General features: G+C 37.7%; 1 non-coding gene across 1 annotated transcript; it reads right to left on the minus strand.

Moving 5' to 3' along the window:
- Positions 1–10,020: 10,020 nt before the first annotated feature.
- LOC145557016 (small nucleolar RNA R71) lies at positions 10,021–10,126 on the minus strand. Its single transcript, XR_014092099.1, has one exon. It is a non-coding gene; the product is annotated as a small nucleolar RNA R71 (small nucleolar RNA).
- Positions 10,127–18,137: the final 8,011 nt, after the last annotated feature.

An 18,137-nucleotide genomic window follows, 5' to 3' on the forward strand; every position in this document is an offset into this window, starting at 1 on the left:
GCGTCAAATGCAATGATTGGATCCAATGGAACCTACATTGTTGAAAAACCGAGCCAAATAGGTAAACCAACCATCAAATTCCCATGCAAGGCCTATATGGATGGATATCCCTTTCAAAGAGCTTTCAACGGTATTTTACAAGCCCAATTACGAGCCAAAACGAAGAAGTTATGATCAAAACACTAAATTGGGCCCTACAACCGACACCCTTGCACTCCAACGGCATTGGAAAGTTGACATTCTGAGCTTTCCAATGATATCTCAAACGCCTTTATCCGACTTCGTAATCAAAAGTATGGAAGTTTTAATAACGCACTTTCGTATAAGGCAAGCCGCAAACCAGCGCAACACAATAAGTTGGGCGCGCGCGACTCGTAGAGATACGCGCGGCACCGAACTCGACTCAAAGATTTGCGCGCGCCACCTAAATGCGCGGCTCTTAAACCTTAAACCTAGATCCCTATGCCTATAAATAGGGGTCTTCGTTCAGCATTACGGGGACTTAAAAATTGGAAATTAAAACCCTAGTATTCTAAAAACCCCAATCTCTCTACTTCTCTTACTATCATACTACTTTTTCTTCTCTCTTCCCAAATACTTTCCAACCCTAATTGAATCTATTGAAGTCCTTGGAGGTACAAAGAATAAAGAAAATCCTTAAACACATTAAACGGAGATTTTACATAAAAGAAGAACGGTTAGTTTCCTGAGCACTTAGATAAATTACTTTTCTTTTATTGTTTAAATAACTTTAATTGATTAATTAGTGTTGTTTGATCATTTTAAGCAAAATTTTAATTAATTAATTCACATAGTACTCTTTCGTTAATCAAGACTAGAACTTGAATAATTAATTGTTATTTTATCATTTAAGACAACGCGAATATTGTTTATTTATTGTTCTTTCACGAATATTGATTAAAAAAGAATAACGACTTTTGCAATATAATTCCTACATGATTAATGCGTGTAAATAAAATCAACTAACTTAGTTTTAGGTATCGCGTTGCATATATTGTTTGGTAATGAAATTGTGAAAAAGGAAGAGCTAATAGAGGTTGTACTAGGGCTAAGATAGCGATTCCCCTCTAAAGGGAACGTTATCTTAGTACCCTCGCTCCCGAACTCATTTCTGGTTTATGTAGACCAATTTGGGCATGGGTAAACTTACTATTCGTGCTAATTATCCCTTGAACTCTACTTGGGAGAAAGGCATGAACGAGGTTTATGAGTTTTCCTAAAACACATTGGCGACTCTTACTTGTTTCTTACATAAAGCGTGATGAGAGTATCATTTCTAATTCAAGGTCTCTCAAACAGTCAAGAATTAAAATCCTAATACACCCTAACAAGTGTAAATTCCTAGGCTTCTAAAGGGCCAATGGGCGTCTAAGGAAGGACCCCCTTACGATGGGATCACCCTCCTTACAATGGCGACTCCAGTGAGGACTTAGAGGTTACAAGATTAGTTCGTAGTTATGGTTCAAGGTTTCCAACACTAGGTTGCCTATGGATTGTAACGAGAACTAACTTGGATAATCTCTAGTTAGAGAGCGAGACTCAAACGCATAATATATTCCTTTTTCACAAAAGTAAAAATCAAACAAGAAACATTGCATCATGTATAATCATAGCATAGTTTAACCATTGGGGATTGGCTCATTGACTAGGGGATGCCAACACTATGCTTCTATCCCAAAATCAATAACAATCATCCCACCCATATCGCCAACAAAATGTTGGGAGAGCTATGTCGTGGGTCAACACGTTGAGTGATTGATTCCTGCATCGTCGCTTAAGATATGGTACCTTTGGACACCCAAGCCTTGACCTTAGAATGACATTATATGCTTTGACGGTTCCTTTTTACGTGCTTATGTGACTACATGAATATGTGCTTCGTGTCTAATCTAACTAATTCCAACTTCTTACCTAGAGATATAATAAAAAAAAATTCGCAAAAATTATGGTTCGACAAAATAAAATAAAATTAAATTTTTTATCGTTCTCTTTGGGTTTTCGCAAAGAAAAAAAAAATATATTGTCTAACCTACCAGGTGGCACGCGCAACTGTCAAAGTTGCGCACGCCCTCCTAGCGCAAGTTCAAAAGTTGCGCGCGGACCTTCGCGCGACATTGTTTCTTACGCGTGCCTACTGTTCAACTTTGACTTTGACTTGTTACGAGCAATATCATACGAAGAAAACGATACTACCACTTCAAGGTTAATCGTTAAGTAGGTGTTAAAAATTTCTCTTTGGCTAACAACGTCGTCTAACTATTATATGATCGTCTTTTTTCAAAAAACAAGTATTTTTATCATTCTTTTTTCATTTTCGGAAAAAAAAAAAAAAAACACTTCCATGCGGTAGATGCTACTCTTGAAGATGCACTTTCCACCTTAGCGCAAGACGGAGTATTGCGCGCGATACTATTTTTGATTATGATGATTCGTGTACGTACATTATAATCGAGCTAATGACATTACTTCTTGTGAGGTTCGTCATTAGAAGTTCGCATCTCTTAATAGGACGTCATCAATATATTTATTCATAAACTTTCCTATTTTCGTGTTCATCATTTTTTTAGTTGTAATTAGTCAACCTTGGTTTAAGAGTATAATTTATTTACATCTTCTATGGTTTAAAAAGAAAATACCGAGAACTTTACTTGGGATGATTACCTCACAAAAAAAAAAAAAAAAAAAAAAAAAAAAAAAAGAGAGAGAGAGAAATAGAACCAAAAAAAAAAAATGTCGTTCTTTAAAAAAAAAAAAGGAGAGTATGACACAAGATAAATAAATATATATATATATATATATATATATATATATATATATATATATATATATATATATATATATATATATATATATATATATATATATATATATATATATATATATATAATGAATGATAAAACCGAGAAAATGATTTAATTATTTCTTGGATTTTACATTCGAAGGCCATCATTCTTTGTAAACAAATAGTAATATATTATCCTTTAAAGATAAGCAATATGAGAATCATAATTTAAAAAAAAAAACGATATTGATCTCTATTGTAATCTACATGATCAACAAATACTATAGTATATTTGATCCTTTTAAGTAGTATGTTCGGGTTGATTAATATTCCTAAAATTTTATGAGCATTTTCAATCCAACTTTCTTGACTTTCACTTCTACCTTTTTTCGAAAACAATTCATTTAAAGTAAAATCCTTATATGATTACCTTGTTGAAGTAAACACAAATCATGACATTCCATTAATGATTGTTCATGAATTTTTTGACATTCTTCACCAACAAACTTGGTTAAAGTGAATTCGTATTACAAGGATTAAAAAAACAGACTTAAAACAATCATTTTGACTTTGGTTCTCTGTTTGAATGCTTGGCAGAAAAGGTTTAAGTGAACGCGCTCAATTTCTCGTGATACACATTACTAGATCATCTTCCACATTTGCATACTAGTCCAATCATGGGTGACAAAGCAGCGTTGGAGAAACTTAGAAAGAAACTCCAAAACCTAAAGGCCCTACGAGAAGAAGAAGCCCAAATGAAGGCTCATAAAAAAGCAGAAAAGGCTAAAATATAAGCAGAAAAAGAAAAAGAAAACATTCTGCAAGAAAAAGCAAGAGCCGAAAGAGTAGAGGCCTTGGAGAAACTTGTCATTCGAGCTAACTCAGGGAATAAGTACTTCAATTACGAGCTTGCACCACAACCTAGTGGCAAGACTCTCCCAGAAAAATTCTTGACTACGGATTTGCCAACCTTTAAGGTTACAGACAATCCTAGAACTCACTTAATGAGCTTTATTGGAATTATTGCATTGAAAGGGGTTGAGCCAAGCCTATATGCATGTACTTTTCCTCTTTCATTGGACTCAATTGCTTGATCATGGTTTTATAACCTCGATGCAAAACAAACTTCCACTTGGATTGACATTGTAAAAGCGTTTTTAACCCAATATGGAGATAACATTGAGCTTACAACTACCTTGCACGATCTCGAATTACTTAAGCAAGGGGAAGAACAAGGCTTCATTGACTTCTTTTCCAGGTGGCGATCAAAGGTTGCTCTTATTCCACAAAGACCTCTGAATCATGAACTTCTCCAAAATTTCATAGACAATATGTCCCCCACCATACAAGTGCCATTTACAATACCTTGGTTTAGACACATTTCAAAAACTCTTTACTGTGGGAACATTAATTGAAAGGGACTTGATAAATGAAACCATGAATCATATAGATGGACTTGATTTTTAGAGAGAATTTCACCTACGTCAGAAACGGACAAAGCTCGAAGACGCAATCTCAAGAACTTGTCAATTCAAGATGTAACACCCTAGGTCTTGTTTTGTTTCTTTCCTTTGTTTTTTATGATATACTAAGAGATTTATGCTGTCGAATCTACTTATTTTGTACTCTCATTAATCAATGAAGAAAAAAATATATTTTCAAGTACGTCTATCTTGTTCTCTTTTTAATCTCCTTATCGTTATTGACTTGAATTAAATAAAATGTATACATACAAACAAGCAATATCAAAAGGCATACATACTCAGCACCTTAACAATCTTGATAAGCTTTGGCTTACTAGATTTATCGAACGAAAAGAGGCCCATCTTTGGGCCACAAAGAAAGGATATGATGATTTCATCAACACGAGAGGCAACTTGAAACTCCATAAATATAATCCCATTTTCTTAACCTTAGATAAAATCCATCTTTTTGGCAGCCCTTTTGAGCCTCGTCAATTGAGCCTTAGTTATTCAACCTACATTATTCCATACCTTAGGATGAGAATGGTGCAAAGATACCAATAGGAAATTGGGGGAGCAAAACATATGAGGGGGACACAAAGTTAGTCTAAACCCAAAAGGAAAGATCAAATGCAAAAGAAAAAAGAAAAATCGTTCTAAACCCAAAACAAAACTTGTCAAAAACAAAAAGAAAGGAGAGATGACAAGGAAAAGGCACCTAATGTAGGAGTTGTCACACAAAGCAGAAAGGTTCTAATTTGATAAGCACCAAAAGTAAAGGATTTTGGGATTATACTTGAGCCTGTTCATTGTTCATAACCCCAAGCCTAGCCACGTTACGACCTTTGAAAGGCCCTCCTTAAGGTAGACCATAACCATATACCAAAATCATCATTCCTTGAAACTATGGCCAATCTTAGGCCTTTGCACATAAGGACCTACTATTAAGTATTCATGCCCATATATAAAATGCATGAAGTGTTAAGTTATGATTACAAGATTATATAAAAAAAAAAAATTTCAAATGCTTTGGATGATTTGTTAGCAATTGGCTTGATTACATCATGTTAGTAGAGCAATCGAATCAAACTAAATTTGATGTTTTCCATATCCTTTGCCAAAGAAAAATGAGATGACTATCACTTTAAAAAAAACACAATCATCTTATTTTCTTTTAATAATAGGGCTATTACCAAGGTAATTCAGGTTCTATATACATTGCCTTAAAGAAAAAGAGTTAATACAATAAATTGATTTGATATATCGACAACCTCGACGTCAACTTTAGATGTCTTTTACAACTCTTGAGAATTGGTATTTTCACTCGTCATGAGCAACTAAAATGTCCCCCTACGTAGGATATCTCCATCTTCTCTAAGCGAGGAATATTGATTGAACATGATCGCTACATGAAAAAAAATGATCGTTATCGCTACCACACGTATACCTCACTGCCAAGTCATCACAATGATTCAAATATTAAGTCAATAATCCTTGCTTTTCGAAAACATGTCTAATTTTCTTTCTTTATTCTTCTATGGGAAAGTTGGATTCCCCTTCCTTTTTATACATATCCGTCTTTTTTGTTCATTTCTTTTTTAAGTGTGTAACTCGGGATGATCCCTCCCATTTGGCGTCTAAAATACTCGAAAATAGTATAATTTTTTCGCTCTTTGCCTCAAATTGGGGGCTTAAAAATGCCAAAACATCTCCACTTCTCTCTATTTTCATATTTGAACACGCTATTAATGGAATAATACCACTTCCTACTATTTGCTAAAGATAATTAATTATATTACTTGGTTAAACAATTTGTGATAAACATATGCAATATTCCACAATTAAAAACACAAGTCTTGGGGATTTAAATAAACATGAGAAACATTCCCTAGCATATGTATACATGAATTCCAAAAGCCACCTAAAGACTACGCTTGGGGGCTTCAAATTAAAAATATAGGTCTCACCTTAACTTTTATTTTAAAATGAGACCATATTTTAGAAAGTGATTTGAATGATTTTATAAATTATTCTAACACTTCACCAAACCTAGGTTTGATAAACAATCATTTTCAAACTATGATACTTATTTAATTGAAAGAACTTCACTTTTAATTAGAAATATATGACAATTGTTTTGGGTGTTTTTGTCCCTCGAGAGAGTTGCGTCACGAAGTCTGATTCGGCTAAGTTGTACCTGCAAAACAACTGAGACTCCGGGTGGTTGGAGCTCCACCTCCGACGATCAAGTTAGTAACTTGAAAGGGAATAAAGAATACGAAAATTTAGGTGGGGATCTGCTTGGATTCCAAGCTCAGGTGTTTCTTTGATGTGAGAGAATGTAGGTGTACTAAATGATTGAATGTGTCCCCAAAATTGGAAATATCTCCCTATTTATAGGTTCATTGGAGAACGTGCCCCTATCTAGGTTACTTGACCTAAATTTCAGTGGGTTGCACCGTTTTACGGCGCTTCTTGGAATTTGGGCCCTTGAAGGCCGCCATTTCAGAGATGTATCTAAAGGCGCCACGTGTCAAGAGGATATTAAGCCACGTGGGGCATCCTGAACTCGACACGTAGCCTCCTCTCATTGGTCCAATTGTCTAGGGTATTTTTACCCTAAACATTTGCCCCTCACAGGGCACACGTGCATATCACGTGGGGCCTGTAACACGTGTCCACCTTTCAAAGGTGAACAGTAACGGGTAGTAAAATTGGAATTTCAAATCAATGTTTTCCCCCGGCTTTCACCTTCTATAAATAGAAGTTTACCCCCCCCCCCCCCTTTCTCTCACCTTACGCTCATTTTGACTTTTTAGAGAGAGAAAGAGAAAGCTTCTAGAGAGAAATTTTCTGCCTCCGTCTGCTAGAAGTTTCTAGAGAGAAAGAGAAAGCTTCTAGAAAGAGAAAGCAGTTTCAAGTTTCCGTGTGCTAGAAGTTCAACACCCGGTTTACCGGCTGTAGCGGTTTTCAGATTTTTCAGAGTAAAAGTAAGATAACCGCCTGTACCATTTTAGTTTTTCACCTTTTTAACGTGTATACAATTTTTTCTCCGCCTGTATACCTAGTTTTTTAGAAAATATAAATGAGTTCTCAATCCACTTACTCAGCACTGCCTAGGACACTCAGCCGGTCCCCCGGAACGGCTGAGTCTAGAACAGGGGGTGCCTTTTCTGGACTGTCCGAACCGATATGCTTATCTCCAAATTCCTCCCTCTCTGTGTCTATGCAGGACACAATGGCCAGAACAAAACAGACGGCCAAAATGGTCTAGGAGCCGGCGCACTATGGAAGTGCCAGCCGATGAGGTTATTCCCGACGGGGAATAGAGAGATTTGGAGGAGAGTGGTTCCGATGAAGAGGCTCCCTCCACTTCCGGGAGCTCGGGGGTACGAGAGGTAGACGGCGAGGGAGCCGCCTCCTCTAATGAAGCTGGCGATGCTGAGGCCGGCCAAGGGTCAAGGGCCGAATCTTCCGGCTCTGACCAAGATAATTTTGCGGCTGACTGATGAGTAGCATTTATGCCAATCTTTTATCCTTTTTCTCTAAGGATTCTCCCCTCATTTGCACTTGTTTGGCCCTTTTTCTAAGCATTTTTACTTAGTTTTGCTTCCTCTTTTCTTTCTCCTTTATATTCCCTTTTCTTAGTCTTCTCGCTTTGTTTTTATTATGATTTTCATGCTTATGCTTTGTAGGAACAATCGGGATTTTCAAGAGGAGGAAGCTAAGCTCAAGGGAAGCTGGAGGAAGTATGATTCAGAAGAGGTTCGGCCGAACCTCGTGAAGGTGTGGCCGAACCAAGGTGTGGCCGAACCTTCTCAGTTGTTTGGCCGAACGTCGAGGCAGGGACAAGATGCAATTTGGCGATTTTGCAGGAGTGGCCGAACCACAGAAGTTCGACCAGACCAGGATCAGGGAGGTTTGACCGAACCTACCCATGGTTCGGCCGAACCTACCCTGTAGTCCGGCCGAACCTTCCCATTGTTCGGTCGGACCTCTCCTTTTATCAGCTGGCTCTGTACCGACTATATAAGTCCCATCTTAGAACGTTTTGAGGGATTAGATTAACTTAGTTTTAATTTTTCTACATTTTTAGCTTAATGGAGAGAGAGAAACACTATTAGTCTTCATTGGTAGAGAGAGAAAGTGTGGTTTTCTTCATTGATGAACTTGGATTATGAAGAAGGAGTTTGTTCAATCCTTTGTAGACCTTCATCTTCATTTAATGAGTAATCTCTTACTCTTTCTCTTTACCTTTGTTTTATATTTTGCTTATTTGCTTTGATTTTTATTTTTTGCTTATTAATCATGTTGATGCTTATTGATTTTATGATTGATATTGTTTTCAATATGATTTGTGAGTAGTCACCTAGCCAAGGGTGTGGGGATGGTGTAGTTGCTAATTGTTCATGCTTATAATGTTGGGGTTATGTTAATGGTGATTAAAGTCTTTGCATGCTTGATATTCTTTAGTCTTTTTGCAAGTGCACATTGTTAGTTGATCAAAGATCAGTCTTTGCTAACAAGTAACGGAAGTTGACTTAGTTGAGATTCATTACTATCGATAATTCTTTGTTTTCACCTTCTAATATATGGTTCTAGTGTGGAAACATAGGCTATGTTAGGAGAAACCGATTAACCCTGGAAGGCGGTTAGATTGGGCCTTACTTCGGTATTCAAGGATGTTTAGTTTACCATTGATTTGCTACTTTGTTATTGCATGATCAAGCGTCATCTTCACCTACCTATTTCCCTTGGTGCCTAGTTATATTAATTTTAATCCATTTCGTTCTTAGTTTAATCTCTTAGTTATTCACACTTCTTGTTCCGAGATAGCTTAGACCCTAGGTAATGAATACATTGCTTAAGCATTTCTCCCTGTGGTTCGACCCCTCTATTTACCTTATACTTGTATTAGGTCAGTAGAGCGTTATAAATTCATTTGATTTAGGTGTAGTCGCTCAACGACACGATTATTTACTTGTCAAATTGGCGTCGTTGCCGGGGAGACGGCTTCCATTGCTATTTCATTGCTTGTTTGAAACTATATCATCTTTTATTTGTTAGTGTTTGCTACTTTTGTTACTTGTCAGTGCTTACTTTCTTCTTTGCTTTGTTGTATGAATAGAGGACGAACCCGCTCAAGATCTTTGATTCCCATCGATCCAGAGCTAGAGAGGTCTTTGTCCCTACTTCGAAGAGAAGCAAGAGCAAGGAGTAGAAGTTCCCACACTCCAACGAGAGAAGTAAGAGAATTAGAAGATACTCCACCCTCTTCACCCTCAAGTGAAGAATTAGATAGCCCTAACTCATCTTCGAGTTTGGAAATCAACCATTTCTCAACCAATAAGTTCGAGAGTGAATAAGGTTCTAAAATGGGAGAGAATACACCTTTGAGTTGTCTTGGGGCCCCCCAAGCTTTTAGAGCGCAAAGTGGGATCCTAACTCCTACTACTCAAGCCAACAATTTCGAGATCAAGCCTAATTTGATTGCTTTGATTGAGAGGAAACAATTCTCAGGTGGAAAGTTTGAGAGTCCTCACGAGCACCTAGAAGAGTTTGAGAAATATTGTGACACAATAAAGGCCAATGGAGTGACTCAAGAATATATTCGCCTCAAAATGTTTCCATTTTCGCTAATTGGGAGAGGTCTAGAATGGCTAGAGAAGGAGGTGCCCCCTAATTCTCTCACAACATGGGACCAAGTGACTACGGCTTTCTTAAGGAGGTTTTATAACCATAGGAAGACCGCTGAGGCTCGGTCTTTGATTCAAGGTTTTTGCCAAAAGAGTGGTGAGTCTCTAAGTGCGGCATGGGAACGATACAAAGAGCTTCAACGTCAATGCCCACACCATGGGATACCCAAGTATCAACTCATTCACACTTTTTATGGAGGTCTCACACCTTAAGGAAAAACAAGCCTAGACGCCGCGGCCGGCGGTCCAATCATGAACAAAGGAGAGCATGAAGTGGAGTGTATTATAGAGGAGGTCGGAAAGCACTATGATGATTGGTACGAAGGAGAAAGGGATGCTACTTCTAGTAAGGGTGTTTATGCATTGGAGCAAGCCAACGCATTCAACAACTTTTCTACCCAAATCTCCAAAATGACCAAGCAAATGGATGAATTAATGAAAGAAAGGTCCAACCCTCAAAGTAATACCTCCCCTTCAATCAAGGGAGGCAATGGTATGGATACTTCCTCCTCCCCTTCTTACAATACAATGCCCCAAGGATGCATGTTTTGCTCTAATTGTGAAACCTATAATCATGATACCTCTTATTGTGTATATGCTTGTGAAGTTCAACCCCCTTCCCATGAACATGATGATAATATGGAAAATGTCAATGCTATAAATTTTGCTCCTAGAATGGGAAATGTAGGAAACTTGAGGCCAAACTCCAATCAAATGGGGAATTGGAATCAAGGTGGAAACCGTGGTTGGAAATAAAGTGGTGGTGGTTATGATAACCAATACCATGGTGGGGGAGGCCCTTCCAATTTCAATGGAAGAGGCTACTTGTAGACACCTAAAAATATCTCCCCAAAACCAAACCCGTTGATGAACACCTTTCACCGCCATTATTGGTCGAGTTGAGTATTTAATCTTTGGAGTGCTTAAATCCATGTTCTATCCAATATATTTCATGAACCAATCCAATTTCTAGCTCATTTCCCTAAACCATAACCTATTTTCCACTTTTCGTGTCCACATCACAAAACTGAGAGAAACTGATTTTATGGATATAAAATTTTGATCCAATTATTATTTTGTTTGATAGGCCTTTAAAAAATATTTCCAACCATATATCATAAGCCCAATTTCGAGCTATAACGAAAAAGATATGAGCAAAACATTAAACTCGGCCCAAAACCGACACCCTTCTACTAAAACAGCCATATCATAAAATCTACAAATTATTTTGACCTGATTAAAATTGGGTTGAAAAGTAGACTTGATAAGCTTTCCAATTATATATTATATGCTTTATTCCGAGTTACGGATCAAAAGTTATGATGATTTTAAAAACGGGTAAAAAACTGGAATTACCGCGCAGCAGCTAAAATGCCGCGACGCGGTAGGATCTGACGTGGCACGGGAGAAATTCCCGTGACACGGTAATTTAGAGGGAATTTTCATGTTTTTTAGTGCCCCGTGACTTGGAATAAGTACCGTGACCCGGTGCCATGTGCCGTGACACAGTGGACTTTGCCGCGTCACAGCGTTTTCTGCCGTGTCACGGTGGGTTGCTGCCGTGTCACGGTGCTTAAAACTTTCCCGCGTCACGGGGAACTGTGCCGCGACACGGGAATTACTGCCGTGTCACAGTAGGAATTCCCGTGTCACGGTGCCAGTGCTGTGACACGGGACAATTCCGTGTTTTTTCCGCGTAATCCCTTCACGCGTTTTTACTCCCGTAGGTCAAATATTTCCCGCGTCACGCTAATTTCCCCCGTGAAACGGTAGAGTCTGACCGTGTCACGGTACAGTCTGACCGTGTCGCGGTAGCCTTTTTTAGGGTTTTTATCTTTTTAGGGTTCCGTGTGTTCTCTCTGCTCATTTTCCCTATAAATACCCCCCTCCTTTCTGCAGTCGGGGCAGCAATAATCATTCTCTCTCACCTTGCACCAAAAATCAACCTCTTCTCCCTCTTTATCCTAATTTCAAGCCTCCTTATTCTTCCATAATAATTCCCCTAAGCACTCCAAGGAGTCTATACTTAACCCGAGGTTCCGTCCTTAAACCAAGGCGTGAAAGGTACAAATAACTGAGGGTTTGGACCAAATCAATTCTACTTTTTATTTAATTTAATTTTCATTTGCTTTATTATTTTTATTGAAGTTACTAACAGTTTATTCATGATGTAGCAATTTAAAGGAAAGTGCGAAATGTGAGTAATTATTAATTAATTTAATTACTCTTATTTTATTTTCTTATTGCTAGTATCATGATTAGGTTATTTTATATTTGATTCGACTAACTCTATTATTGTTGAATTGCTTCCAATATTAATGTTTATTTTATTATATTTATGATCACTATATTGCATGTTTAAAGGGAATATGTAATTGAAAATCACGCCTAATAAGATAATTTGGACAACCGGTTTAGGTTCCTTTTTAATCTTGTTATTTAATCAAGTGATCACAAATATTTTAGAATTATATGTTGCATTAATATTCAACCAATTTAGCCTAATAATAGTTTGGAGCAAATTGAATATTTTATTGTATGCCTTTGAGATCACAGGAATGCTTTTCAATATAAGAATCGAGTAGAGGCCAATAAGGGCGAATGTGACTCCATGACTCACTTCGTACCATCATCCCCTATCCTCCTTTCGTGGTTCCGAACCATATGGAGTCAGTAATCTCATGGATTATGAATGGGGTGTAACCTTCACGGGTCAATCGTTGTTGCCTATCGTTGTCCCTTATCGTGGTTGCCTTTTTATGATCCGTGAACGGTTTACAAGTTCCTTAAAAACTTGATGGCGGCTCCCTACTTTATTTGTCCCTAATCGTATGTGTCAATTCCCACTTCCTATGAGTGCCAAGCATATTCACCACATGCTTTAACGTAGGCGCACTTCGAGCGACGCCTACACTACTCTAACCAAAGGGGGTATGGTAATCAAAACCAACAACCTAATTCCCGATACCATGACCATCAAAATCAAAATTTTGGTGACCAAGGTAACATGGGAAATAATCAACAAAGAAATGTTCCAAACCAAGGCACCGGAGGCAATAGGGGCCAATTTGTTTCTAACTATGCCCAAACTAATAGGCCTCCGGGTTTCCATCAACCCCAACTTCCTCCACCTCAACAACCTCTTCAACTTGAAGCCCCTCCAATTGATCCCGTGATGGCTAAATTAGATGCTCTTTTGAAAATGCGTGAGGAGGATCAAAAGAAACATGAAGAGGCCCAAAAACGAACCAATGCTCATATGAAAATGCTTGAGACCCAAATTGCTTAACTTGCATCTAATTCATCCCCTTCTTCTTCTTCTTCTTCTCACATCCCAAGTCAAGGAGTCAACCCAAAACCTTTGTATGCCGTGACAACTAGGAGTGGGATGGTAGTAGGGAGTGACCCTTTAATTGAGGAAGAACCCCAAGAAGAGGTGGAGTTAGAGAATGAGGGTGAAAAAACCAATGAGCCATTGAGTGTTGAAAAGGAAAAAAATGTTGAGGTGCCCAAGGAAAAATAAGCCACCCCCTTGCCCCTAAATCGCCAACCTAGAGAGGAGAAGCTACCCTTTCCACAACGATTTGTGAGAGCTAAACTTGATGCCCAATTTGGGAAGTTTTTGGAAGTCATTAAGAATTTGCATATTTCCGTCCCTTTTGTTGATGCAATGAAGCAAATGCCCCACTATTCCAAATTTTTGGAAGACCTTTTGAGTGGGAGAAGGGAGTGTGAGACGATGAGTTTGATCGCCAATTGTAGTGCAATTCTTTCCAACAAACTTCCTACCAAATTGAAAGATCCGGGTAACTTTTCCATCCCTTGTTCTATCAATGGAATTGAATTTGATAAAGCCTTGTGTGATTTAGGAGCAAGTGTGAGTCTCATTCCCTATTCCGTCTACCAAAAGCTTAGTGTAGGAACCCTCTCCCACACTAACATTACTCTCCAACTAGCGGACCGTTCCGTTTAGTTCCCCATGGGCAAAGATGAGGACATTCCCCTTAGGGTAGGAAAGTTCACATTCCCCGTGGATTTCTATGTGCTAGAGATGGATGAGGATAAGAGGATTCCTATAATTTTGGGTAGGCCATTTCTATCTACTTCTAGAGCTATCATCGATGTGAAGGAGGGGAAGATATCCTTGAAAATTGACAATGATTCTATTGAGTTTGATTTGAATAATGTCATGCAACAACCCTCCTCAAGTGGTGAATGCTTTAGGGTAGATGTTCTTGATACCGTTCTGTTGACTCGAATGAACAATACAAGAGGGGGGGGTGAATTGTATTGTAGAGGAACTAGGGTAATTTTTTGCGAAATTCTTAAAGGAACTTAAACAAAAACTTTAAAGTCCAAGAGAGATTTTACGTGGAAAACTTCTTGGCCCTAATCAAGAAGAAAAACCACGACCACAAGGGATTTTAAACTCAACTCTTAATAATAATAGGGAAAACAACCTATTACAAATTAAGACTCTAAACTCAAGTTCCTCAATGAACTTAAGTTCCCCCTTAACTGATCCCTCAATCAATTAAGCTCTCGAATCTCTCTCTTTCTCCTTGCTTCACTCAAAGCAATTACACACTCTAGAGTTTACCCAAACTCTACCCCAATACAACTCAAGACAAAACCCCTAAGATGCTAAGTACAAGGACACTCAAGGACTTAAGTGGATTTTTGACTCTTTTCGAAAAACTAAGAATTGTAATACTCAAGTGTACTATTCAAAACAGAAAACTGATCCTATTTATATAAGAGGAAACCAGTTGAAACCTTACGTTTACCTTAACTCCCACTACACCACAACTTCCATGAAATAAGGAAGTGCAGTTCGTGGATGCTTGGGCAGCAAGCTAAAGCGCACAAAAGGAAGTGGTTCCTTTATTTTCTCAACTTCCTTGACTAAGTAAAAAGTCGTTTTTCAAAAAATAGTTTTACCAAGTCAGATTTTCCAAAAGATTAGGATAAAATAAAAACAGAAAATCTTTTAAATAAATAAGATATTTTTCACTTAAAAAATAGTTTTCAGAAATAAGATTAAATCTTGTTTAAAACAAGGAAAATAAAATCTTTAAAACTTGAAATTAAATCCACTTAAATTCTATCAATTTGCCACGTACTTAACATATATACAAGAAGTCTAAAATAAATAATAAAGATACAATAGACTCCTTGGAACATAATGAAGCTTCGACTCTGAAGCTTCAGTTCCTCACTAAAGGAAATTGGCTACTGATTGTCTTCTATGCTAGTCCATAGCTCATCCTTTAGACTTGTTCCATGCTCCATTCTAACTCTAGAACTTCGTTGCATATAAAACCTGTCAAGTACATCAAAGCTAATAGACAAAAGTTAAAGCCCTTATGGTTTGCTTAGGTTCCTTGAGTCATCATCAAAACTTAAGATCAACAATATTCCCCCTTTTTGATGAATGACAAACCTAAGCAAACTCATAAAAAAAATTGAAGAACAATCAAAGAAAAACTAAAAATCAAAATGAACTAGCTACAATTAAACAAAGAACTGAATGAAAGTTATACCTTCTATTTTTAGATGGATGGAGAGCTTGTCAACAATTGAGTTTTGCCTTCTTTCCCCCTTTTGGCGTTCATCAAAATTAATGCACACAAATACACATATCTAAACACAGCACCATTGTAATGGTTTGTGTCCAAAGCTTAGAGCAAAGCACATATAGGCAGAAATAGTATGCAAATAGTCATAAAGCAAGCAAGCAACATCCATATAAACAAACTGATGTTCCTCCAGAACAACAAAAACAAAAGAAAATACCCTGTTTTAAGTGTTTACAACCCAAAAGAAGCAAAAAGAAACAAGTTCAAAATAGAGTAAGTTCATAAAGTTTTAGAGCTAGGACAGAAAGAAAACATCAAGCTTTAGGGGCAGAGGACTGGGTCTCTTCTTCAGCATCATTCTCTAGCACCTCCTCAATGACCAAGTCCTCCAATTTCTTCAAAAGATCAGCCTGCCCTTTGTAGAGAGTTGATGTGTTCTGGTGCATTGCTGAGGTGAGCTCTGTGGAAGCTTTCACCAAGTCTGATACTACCTTCTCAAGAGCTTCAATCCTTTGAATCAACCCTGGTTGAGTATCAACTAGTTTTTGCACTGTCTCTTTGAGAGCCTTAAGTTCCAAAGTGGAACTCACTATGCTAAAGCCTGCAAAACCTGAACCTGTAGGAAATGTTTTTTCAACAGAAGCTTGAAGAATGCCCTGTTCCCCCTGAGAACCAGTTTTCTCTTCAAGGATCCCTTGATCCCCTGGTGCACTGTTTCTCTCTTCACTCAGATCAACCACTGCAGTAGACTCAGCCTTGTCCTTCCCTTTTGACCTTATAGTCAACCTAGTACTCTTTCTCTTCCCAGAGCTTTGAGTACCCTTTGGATTTGACATCACAATCACCTCTTTCATTTCCTGTTCACCTTCTTTCTCATTGTCCTCTTCCTCCAACCATTTATCCAACTCTTCATCCTCCTTTTTCTTCAAACCACTCTCATCCTGTTTAGGTTTAGAAAGGGATTTTGAGAGAAATTGAGTAGTTCCCTCAACAACAGTTAGGTTTCGGGCTTCAAGTGTTTTGGGTTGGACATAATGGTTGGTTTTAAGCTTAAGGGATTCATAGTTAGTCATGGAGATTCCACAACTTTCAAGAAGAGTAATTATCAAATTGGCATACCCAACCTTTAAGTGATTGGCAAGACAATGAGTGAGGTGCTGGATCATCAAAGAAGGAAAATTTATCTGTATTTTGTTTTCAAGGCAATACATAAGCACGGCATCAAGATGGTTTGCCTCATGCCTATGCTGGGTTCTTGGAATGATAGCTAGATGAACAAAAATAAACAGCAGCTTTTGAATAGGTGAAAACAGGTTATGATTGGTTCGAACTTTGGATGCTTTACCCCCTATTGATTCAACAATCTTTTCAATGGAAACACCCTCAACACTTAATTCAGTTTCTCCCTTAAAATATTCATCAAATCCCTCATTAGGGGTTCCAAACACAGCAGCTAAATCATCAGCATCAAAACTGATTTTCTTGTTTTTTACTTTACTAACACAAACACCATTCATATTCTTAAAGTTCGCACAAAATTCCTTTAAAGGTGCATGTGCAATCACATTGTCATAACATTCACTAAACAGCTTAATCCAATTTTGTGCTTCAAGAATATCAAGAAGTTCAGAGTACTTACTCGATTCGCACCACTTTAGATTTATATAAAGCCCAGGAATGAAACGCTCAGAGCTGGCTTCAAGTCTTTTGACAGCAGCGGACTTCGACTTTTCCCCCTGAATTGGTTCACCCAGTTCCTCATAGTCTAATTCCTCGATCTTCCTCTTTTTCGAATCACTGCAAGCCATGGGTTTGTTTTGGGGTTTTTCCGCAACAGTTTTGTTTGAAGTTTCAGTTTCTATTTCCATGGGTGATTCCTTTTGAGGAGAGTTTTGAATTTTGGGTGAGATTTCCATGGGAATTGGAGAGTTGTCACTAAATATGAGTTTGTATTTCACTGAGTGAGGTGGTGAGGAACAGTGGTTAGGGTTTGGCTTCATTATATAGTGGTGGAATTTAGAGGGGTGAGTTTGGTCGGGGGAATGGTGTAGAAGGTTAATTGAATGGGGTAGGTGTCGATTGATGAAGGATGGCACAAAACTTTTCACTTGGTCAGATTTTAATGTGATTTGACATGAAGGGTTTAGATTAATTGAAGATAAATTTTGATCAGGAACTTTGAATTGAATGCAAAAGGTCACGGGTATTTAATCAACAATTTCAAGGAACGATTTTGAATTTTAAAAGATAAGCGATGAAGAATAATTCAAAAGATAAGATTTTAAGTAGATAAAATTAATCAACTGACTAGTTAATTAATTCACAAAAAGATAGAATAAAATCTTATAGATTATTTCGGAGGAACTAGGAACAAATCAACATAGTTTGTAATAACACAGACATGCCTAATTGTAGACACCTAAAAATGTCTCCCCAAAACCAAACCCGATGATGAACAACCTTTCACCGCCATTATTGGTCGGGTTGAGTATTTAATTTTTGGAGTGCTTAAATCCATATTTCCATTTCATAAACCAACCCAATTCTTAGCCCATTTCCCCAAACCATAACTCATTTTCCTCTTTTTGTGCCTTTA

The sequence above is a fragment of the Chenopodium album genome, chromosome 8 (assembly GCF_948465745.1).
Source record: "Chenopodium album chromosome 8, dcCheAlbu1.1, whole genome shotgun sequence".
Lineage (NCBI taxonomy): Eukaryota > Viridiplantae > Streptophyta > Magnoliopsida > Caryophyllales > Amaranthaceae > Chenopodium > Chenopodium album.